The sequence below is a fragment of the Mandrillus leucophaeus genome, unplaced genomic scaffold, assembly GCF_000951045.1.
Source record: "Mandrillus leucophaeus isolate KB7577 unplaced genomic scaffold, Mleu.le_1.0 Scaffold457, whole genome shotgun sequence".
Classification (NCBI taxonomy): Eukaryota; Metazoa; Chordata; class Mammalia; order Primates; family Cercopithecidae; genus Mandrillus; species Mandrillus leucophaeus.
This window is the reverse complement of record NW_012104887.1, coordinates 669,186-679,304: the sequence shown is the minus strand read 5'-3', so window position 1 is coordinate 679,304 and position 10,119 is coordinate 669,186. Positions and strand designations below refer to the sequence as shown.

The 10,119-nt window shown below is 40.4% G+C and overlaps 1 pseudogene; it reads left to right on the top strand.

Annotated features, from left to right (window-relative positions):
- Positions 1 to 3,570: 3,570 nt before the first annotated feature.
- On the top strand, positions 3,571 to 7,360 carry LOC105549810 (annotated as a pseudogene).
- The last annotated feature ends 2,759 nt before the right edge of the window (positions 7,361 to 10,119 follow it).

Genomic DNA, 10,119 nt, shown 5'->3' with positions numbered 1-10,119 from the left:
AAGCGTTTTAGTTTGGGCAAAGAGGGAATAAAAGAAACAAGGCGATCATGAAAGGGAAGAAGGGAAGGTGTGAACAATGTTGTCTGCTGAGCTGCCAGAGAATCTACCCAGCAGCCACAGACACTGAAGAAAAATATTTGGGCAAAATGTTTGAGTGGCTGCTGCTTGTCTGACACTATGGGTAGTTGTCACTTGGGTCAGGGGTCCAGGAACCCCTGGTCCCTGTGACCAAGAGTTCAATATGGGCTTGAGCAAGGTCACACAGGAAGTCACAACTGGCTGTTATGGAAAATTGTAATCTTTTAATTTAAGGGCAGAGAAGATGACATCAACACTTCCCCAGGGGAGGGGCTCTAATCCACAATCCTATAGGGAATGTCAATGCTGAAAACCCCAGAGCATCCAGGGGGAGACCAACAGTGACAGTGGAACTCTCACCCACAACAAAATGCCAAAAACCCAGAGTACCCAAGTATCAACCAATGAGGGTTCCTACACCAAATACTGAAGCTCCAGGGGGTAGCCAATGGTGAACCCCAAAGGCCATGTTGGGGGCACCGAACAATATGACTCTGGCATCTCAGGGTCAACACACTAAGGGGCTTTTCACAACCAAGTGTCCTGCCTTAAACAGTTCTTGACTCTGTCCTGTCCTGTCCTGTGTCATGTCATGTCCCATCCCATCTTGTCTTGTCTTGTCTTGGTGGTCACCAGATGATGCAAGACAGGACAACCCCAAAATTGGGGCTTAGCCCAGGAGAGTTCTTGGCTTTGTCCAGGTAAGAATTCAAGGGTAACCCCGCAGTGAAAGAAAGCAACTTTTGTTAAACTGGTACTGCTTCTTGTGGAGCAGGGCTAACTCATGGGCAGTGTGTGGGCTGCTAGCTAGCTGTATTTATACCCACTTTTAATTAGATGCTAATAAGAAGGTGGGTTATTCAGAACTTTGTGGAAAAGGGATGAGGAGTTTCCAGAACCATATAAGGTAACTTCCTGGCCATTGCCATGGCATGTTGACATGGCATTTATAAACTGTCATGGCACTGGTGGGATTGTCTTTATGCTAATGAGCAGTGAGGGCAACTGGAGGTAGCTTTTGTCTCCATCTGCTGGTTTTGGTCAGCTTCTTCACTGCACCCTGTTTGGACGAGATCCTGCTCTGATCAAACGGCCACAACCAGAAAATAATCCTGCCACTTTCCTACCTCAGTAGAATCTCTGCCAAAGAAAGATCTTGAAAGTTTGCTGTTTACTCATGATCTGGAAAAATCTTCCTGCATAGGCCAAATTCCCACCCTTGAGATTTCTGAACGACCAACAGGTAGAAACAATATACCCCAATGGGACTGTTAGGTTTCAAATAACTTACTGTCCTTTGGATTTCTTTTTATGAAAATAAATTCTTCATACACATTGACTTGTCTTTTGCATTCCAATGTAAAAGTGGGACATCTTCTTCAGAAGCTTTGAAACATACAAATTAGCCTCAAACGTACCTACCAGACTTCCAGGCTAGAAGGCTGATTCATGTAAGAAGGACTAAGAAGACATTTCACCCATATCCTGGGTAACAGGAGGGCATGCTTTAGGTAGGTTTGTCCACCAGACGGGTAACCTATACTTTCTTCTAGCAGTGAGAAGTACTGAGATCTGTCACCCACTCCTGCAAGGCTGAGACCCAGAGAGAGCCAAAGTTTAGCCTAGAACTCAGTCAGCTCTTCACAATCTCCCAAGTTTTACATTTTCCTCCACAATTGTTTACTTTGAAAGATTTCAAACCTACAGAAAAGTTGAAAAATAAAAAAAGAACACCTCTACACTGTTCACCCAAGTTCAACAATTAACATTCCTTTACCTTTTTGCTCTGTCTACACACACCTACACACACATTCATATTTCATAGTAAATGCAGACCAAAAAAACTTCATCCCTAAATAGTTCAGCATCTATTTCATGAAATTAAGGATGTTATCCTATATAATTATAATACAATTCAATTATCAAACCTAAGGATATTAACATTAATTCAATAATATTCTAATATATAGTCCAGGTAAAAATTTTCTACTTGTTTAGAAAATGTCACACCTATACACATATGTATGCATGTATATAGATATTTATGCATATATAGTGTGTGCATGTGTGTATGTATGTGTATATATAACACACATGCACATTACATATGCATAAATGTCCTAATTTAATGATACTTATATGTATAAATATCTTAAAGATATATACATATCATTATCTGGAAGCTGCCTCTATCCATATTTTAAAGGTTTCTCCATATGTAGTGAACTGTAACCTAACTGGATGTATAAACAACCTGTAACCTACTCTTGTGCCAATGACTGAGTTTTAGCCAATTAAAGATGGTCAACTGTTCAAACTGGGTTCAAATAAGACAAACTCAGAGCTGTAGCCAATCCGATTCTTTTTGTACCTCACTTCTGTTTTCTGTAAGTCACTTTCCCTTTTCTATCCGTAAATCTTCTTCCACCACATGGTAGCACTGGAGCCTCTCTGAACCTATTCTGGTTCTGGAACTTTCTGATTCAGGAATTCTTCTTTGATTAAACTCTGTGTGTGTGTGTGTGTGTGTGTGTGTGTGTTATATTTTATATATATGTAATATATATATGCGTGTATGTATATATAGTATTTATTTAAGAGAGAGAGAGACAAGTGACTTGTGGTACTGATGTTGCTTCCCCAGGTTCCAAGTAAAGTTCAGCTGCACTTTAGTTACCTAGAACTGTCCCTCCATTTCTTTGTTTTTGCTGCTAAGTTTTTGAAGTGGATAAGCTAGTTATCTTGTTCAATATCCTGCATTCTGATCAAACTAAACATTTTTGGAAAGAACGGGAATAGGAGTTTGTGCTTTTTACCACTCAACCTGTCAGAAAGTAAGCGATGCAAGAACAAAATATTGTGAATATTTTTACATTGAAATTATTAAAGAAAACTCAGCATCTGCCAGCAAGTTCATGGTGTGCATTGGTGGTATAGTGATTGACACTTGGCGTTGTGAATGAGAACCTCGGTTCCAATCCAAAATGGCAGTGTCTGGCATTTTTTTGGGTAGAAACTGAGCTGTCTTTTGGTTTGCTTTCAATCTCCACACTGACTGAGTCCTTTAGCAGGGTTTACCACTGACTCCTGCAATGCAGTGCAGTCAGCCAAAAAGAAGGAGACCCCACCTTGCACACTCCTAGGGCCCGGGACATGCCCTATGTCTCACCATTGAGCAGAAAATATCCCAAAGGGTAAAATGCCACCTTTCGATCTGCCAGGTTGGTAGCTTCCACTGATGCAGTGGTGTGGTCATAACTGGTTTTTACTGTTCCTCACAATGGCTGCAAGCCTTATTGGTGACTAGAGAACAAGGCTTACCACTGATTTGCCAGCGTGATACAGCCAGGACCATCAAAAACACTCCTGGACTGGGTCACTGGGAACTTTGGAGGTGCCTCACGTCTGGGCATGTGTTGAACCACCCCACAAGGTGAAATGCTCTTCTCAAGGAGACCTGTCTGTAGTTTCCACTAATGAAATTGTGTAGTCATGGCTGTTTCTCTGGTTGAGATATTAGCAGGGATTTTTGGTGAGGTGGGGGGAATGAAAATGAGCTTTTAGTGAGTTTAAAATAAAATCCAAACTCCTTTCCCTGGTCTACACTGGCTTGTCTCCATCTTCCATCCTCCACCCCCCATGTTTACGCTAAAGAGCTAACTTTTGAAATGTAATTCACATAGTGTAAAATTCAAACATATTAACTAGACCGGCTATTAAATATTGACAAATGAAATCACCACACAGATCAGGTTATAAAAAATTTCCATCATCCCAGAAAGGTCTGTAGATGCCAGGCGCGGTAACTCATGCTTGTAATCCCAGCACTTGGCAGGCTGAGGTGGAAAGATTAACTGAGCCCAGGAGTTTGAGACCAGCCTGGGCAACACAGCAAGATCCCATCTCTATAAAAAAAATTTTTTTCAAATTAAAAAAATAAAAAAATTTAAAAGTTCCATAGAGTGCCTTTCCAGGCAATCCTACCCTTCTCCATTTAGTTAATCACCATTCTGATGTTTATCACCACAGATTATGTTGCTCTATTCTTGAAATTCACATAAATTCACTTTTTGTGTTATGGGTTTTTATTCATGTCTTTGAAATGTATCCATATTATTATATGTATCTAGTTTATTTGGGTGTTACTGGTGAGTGTTATTCCAACACGTGAATATGCCACAGTTGATGGACAATTTGCTTATTTCTAGTTTGGACTATTATGAAGAAGGCTACTGTGCATGAATATTCTTGAACAAATCTATTTATCAACAAATATTCTATATTTTCTTAGATTTTGTATTTGTCTCTATTTGGCATCTATTCATCATAGGACAGTTATAATAACTATATTTTCTTTAATTTAGTGATGTATGCTTCATATACTAAAAGCTGTACATATGTAATGAACACAATTTGCTGAGTTTGGAAATAAGTATAGACCCATTAAATCATCACCACAATGTATACAATAAAACTATTCAGCTGGGCACAGTGGCTCACACCTATAATCCCAGCACTTTGAGAGGACCAAGCTGGCAGATCACTTGAGGTCAGGAGTTTGATACCAGCCTTCCCAACATGGTGACACACCATCCCTACCAAAAATACAAAAATTGGTCAGCATGGTGGTGCACATATGTAATTTCAACTACTTGGGAGCCTGAGACACGAGAATCACTTGAACCTGGAAGATGGAGTTTGCAGTGAGCCAAGATTGCACTCCAGCCTGGGCAGCAAAGGAAGACTCCATCTCAAAACAAAACAAAACACAAACAAACAAAGCTATTTACCACCTCTAAAAGTTCTCTCCTGCCCTCTTTGCTTATTATTATTTTGTTTTATATCCTAACTGATACAAAATAATTATTCATGTTTATGGGAGTACATATGATATATTGATACATGCCTACAACGTGTAATCATCAAATCACGATGTTTAGGATATCTATCATGTCAAACATTTTATCATTTCTTTGTGTTGGGAACATTTCAAATTCTCTCTTCTCAGCTCCTTTGAAATGTACAATATACTGTTGTTAGCTGTAGTCATCCTACTGTGCTGTTTCTTTTCTGAGATTCCACCTAACCCTTGATGTTCCAGCTGCTGTGGTTGTCTAAACTTTCTCCTCTGTTCCTTTAACCTAGGAAGACAGTTTGGTTTTGTATTGTAATTTAGCTAACCCAAGTAAGGTGGAGCAAAGTTTGTTCTATAAACTAAAAATAAAACCTTAAGTCCCCCAACTGACTAAATGGACCCCTGTTGGCCAACGGGACCCTAGGCAAACCTTAAAAACTGAGTCCCAGGCCGAGAAGGAACAGGAGGCCAGACAAGCCTCATTATATTCCCAGCCTTTTGCAGTTTAGACAAAACTGACTAATATTAATGTTATCACAGAGATCATAACGCTGACAGAACGGACTCTTTATGGCAATAAGACACCAAATTATAAATAAGACACCATGCCAGGCAAGGGTTAACTCACACACCCCCTACATGCAAAGAATAAACTATGTTCTAACTGCCACAAGGTTTTTCTCTAGCAACTAAATAATCACTGGCCTTGAGAATAGGGAGTGTTGAAGCACTTGCTGCTCACCCCTCACCAGATACTGAACCCCGCTGTTCCACAAGCCATAACTACAGCCTTGACTGACAGGAGACTGATTTCAGTAACTTTCTTCTGATGAGAACCAGTCACCATGGACTGGTTCTGTCAGTTTTACAATATCTGTACATTTGAGTGCCTTTGTGTCCTGAAAAGACCTTTGTGTATAGGGCCTAACTGTAATGCATTAAAATGCTAAGTATCCGTAACAAGGTGAACAAGGTTGTATATTACGTGAACGTTTGTTGAATAAGCATGCATCAGGATCCCCCTCATAAATATTCATGAATCCTCCTGTAACTTGTTGAATATGTATGTTAGGCCAACCCATTCAACTTAAATCCTGTCTTGCCTCTCCCTCCCTCCAAGTGCCTGCTTCTGGGCTTCCTGCATTTCCCAGCCTGTCAGGACGACCACCTTACATGCTATAACCCTTTATAAGAAATAAATTCTCCTCTGTAACCTCACAAATTGTATGGTTTTTCAGTTAACAGCTGTCTGCTGAAAGTTTGCAAAATGGAAAACTCACTACATGCCGTTCTTCCATATGTCTGCCTGCTTTGGTTCAGTCTTCCAGCACATTCACTTTTTTTTTTTTTTTTTTGGGAAATGAATTTTTCTAGTTTATAGTCCTTATCTGTGGGAGAGTTACCCTGAAAGCAGCAAGCAGTCATTACCAGAAGCAGAACTCATTCTGTCAGTAATGGCAGCTCAGCAAATGGCGCAGGAGCCCCACCCAGCTGTGGATCAATGCATGGCTGTATAACCTTGAGTAAGCTGCTTAGTTAACCTCTGAAGTCAGTACTGATGTGTGAGAAATGGAGATATGAAAAGAACAGGAGTGCTTGGGTGCCCAAGGGAGAAAAGAGTAGGTAACAAGGTTTTCGGTCAGGAGCATGAGAAACAGGCAGAGGGTCGCCATTAACTCCCCTTCTTCACCAGAGTTTTCTAGCACAAAAGGCTACAGAAACTCTCCTGTTCTGGGCCTTGGGGCACATTGCAAGTTCCAGTAACAAGGGGGAAGATCTCCTGCTTTTGGAGATCTTCCAAAAGCAGGGAACATATGTTCCCTGACTGGGAATCAAACCTACACCGTGGAAGTGAAAGGGTGGAATCCCAGTCACTAAACCATCGGGGAATCACCAGCATTTTTCATTCCTCTTGTCTTCCAAAGTTTTCCCCAAAAGGTGAACCTGCATGCAATGCTCACGAAGGCTGCCAGATGCACCAGTCAAAACTGATCTAGAGGCTCTGAAGTCTGCTGTGCTCCCTGAGGAGTGCGGAGCCACTGGAACTGCAGCTATGAGGCCAATGTAAACCTGAAGGCCTATCCCCTGGCAGATGTCCACCACCTCACCGTGAAACCATCGGACCTCCTTCAGCAGTCATGTAACTACAAGCAGCTTCAGACAGGAGCCAATGAGGCCATCAAAACCCTCAACAGGGCTATCTGTGAATTCACTATGGTGGCTGCAGACACTGAGCCGCTAGAGAACATTCTGCACCTCCCACTGCTGTGTGAAGACGAGAATGTGCTGGGCCTGCCTGGAATGTTTGTGCACTCCAGGCAGGCCCTGGGGCAGGCCCGTGGGGTCTCCAGGCCTGTCATCACCTGTTCTGTCACCATGAAAGAAGGCTCACAGCTGATCCAGTCCATTCAGCAGCCCATTGAGGAAAACAAAAACACACAAGATATATTTTCTTCTTTCAAAAAACTTACATTCTACTAGTGGGGAGGCTAAGAAATTATAATGTAACATGAGTTAAGGTTTATGTAGATTTATGGGAGCACTCAGGAGATACAGTACCCACATAAGATCACTACAGAATTTACCCATATTGTTGGCTAACATCCCCAGAATAGACTGTTCTACCTGAATATCATTTAATATGTCCTCTCAACAGGAAAAAGAAAGAGCCAGGAGGAACCCTCTTTGGGTAATAACAAATCACAAACAGTGACCTTGGTAATTATTCCTTCAAAGAAGTCTGAATTTTATTAAATTACTCAGTAGAGAAATTTATGTTCTAGGGTATTTTGGAAACAATGGAACAATCAGCAGGTAGTTAATTACATTAAAAGCTGGATGTAGTCAGGAAAGGGGACAACATAAGCTCTGCCAAAATTATTGTCACCCCAAGGTGACTAGGCATATGTGTGTCCTCTGAAAAGCAACATCAAAGACTTAACACAGCAGAAGTATAGGGGAGGATAGACTTTACAAAAATAATCCAGCCAGTCACTGAACAAGTAAACAAGCAAATAATGAAAACAAGACCTAGTGGGGAGAGAGGGGAGAAAAACCAGTAACCAGAGTTTCCATAATATATTATACAAAATTCCAGTTTCCAATATAAACTATAAACTATGCAAAGAAAGAGAAAAATATGACCCATACAAAAACTGCTGGTGAAAATGTGACTAGATGCCATATCTAAAAGATTGACTTCAAAGTAACCATTGTAAATACATTTAAAGATCTAAAGAAAATCATGATTAAAGAAGTAAAGGAAGATACATGACAATGTCACATCAAATACAGAATACCAACAGTGAGATAGAAATTATAAATAAAAACCGAATTAAAACTCTGGAATTGAAAGTATAACCACTGAAAAGTTTACAAGAGCACTCAACAATCAATTTGAACGAACAGGAAAAGAAAATAATGAAGTTAGAGTGATAAAGATTATGCAGTTCAAAGGAAAATTTTTAAAAAACATGAAAAAAATAGAGCCTTAGAGAAATCTGGGACACAATTAAACACACCAAAACTGGTGTAATGGGAGTACCAAGAAGAAAGAGCAAAGAGAAAGGAGAAGGAAAAAATACTTGAGGAAATACTGGCAGAATACTTTCCAAATTTATTGAAAAACATAGAGCTACACATCTAGGAAGCTCAACAAATTTCACATAGGATACATGCAAAGAGGTACACAAAAAGACACATCATAGTAAAAATCCTGAAAGTCAAAGACAATGAGGAAATTTTGAAAAGCATCAAACGAAAATGGCTCATTATTTACAAGTCAGTTCCAGTAAGTTTCACAGCTGACTTTTCAGCAGAAACAATGAAGACTAAAAAGCAATGGGATAACATACTCAGTGTTCAAAAAACAAAACAAAACTTGTCAACTAGGAATTCAATCTCAAGGATTTTAAAATTGTCTTCAGTTAAAATAATCAAACATTGGAGGCCAGGCGTGGTGGCTCAAGCCTGTAATCCCGGCACTTTGGGAGGCCTATGCAGGCAGACCACCTGAGGTCAGGCGTTCAAGACCAGCATGACCAACATGGTGAAATACCGTCTCTACTAAAAATACAAAATTAGCCAGGCATGGTGGCACACACCTGTAATCCCAGCTACTCAGGAGGCTGAGGCAGGAGAATCACTTGAACCCAGGAGGTAGAGGTTGCAGTGATCCAGGATCACACCACTGAACACCAGCCTAGGCAACAAGAGTGAAACTGTGTTAAAAAAAAAAAAAATCCATTAATCCATTATCCCATTAATTCTTAAATCCATGAACAGATTAATCCATTCATAAGGGCAGACCTCCCATGACCCCGTAACCTCTTAAAGGCCCCACCTCTCAGTACTGTCACATTGGGGACTAAGTTTGAACATGAGTTTTGAAGCAAACAAAAAAATATTCAAACCACAGCAATTGCTTAAAGGAAGCTGACTCAGTTGGGACAAGGGCCTGTTTTGATCTTCTTTTTATTATTATTATTATTATTATTATTATTATAATACTTTAAGTTCTAGGGTACATGTGCACAACGTGCAAGTCTGTTACATATGTATACATGTGCCATGTTGGTGTGCTGCACCCATTAACTCATCATTTACATTAGGTATTCCTCCTAATGCTATCCCTCCCTGCTCCCCTCAACCCATGACAGGACCCGGTGTGTGATGCTCCCTTTCCTGTGTCCAAGTGTTCTCATTGTTCAATTCCCACTTATGAGTGAGGACATGTGGTGTTTGGTTTTCTGTCCTTGTGATAGTTTGCTCAGAATGATGGTTTCCAGCTTCATCCATGTCACTACAAAGGACAAGAACTCATCCTTTTTTATGACTGCATAGTATTCCATCATGTATATGTGCCACGTTTTCTTAATCCACTCTATCATTGATGGACATTTGGGTTGGTTCCAAGTCTTTGCTATTGTGAATAGTGCCACAATAAACATATGTGTGCATGTGTCTTTATACTGGGACTGGTGACTTTATAAGAAGAGGAAGAAAAACCTGAGCTAGCATACCCAGTTCTGTCACCATGTGATGCCATGTGCCACCTCAGGACCCTTCAGAGAGTCCCTGCCAGCAAGAAGACCCTCACCAGATGTGGCCCCTTGACCTTGGACTTCTCAGCTTCTATAACTGTAAGAAATAAATTCCTTCTCTCTGTAAATTAAAAAAAAAAAAAA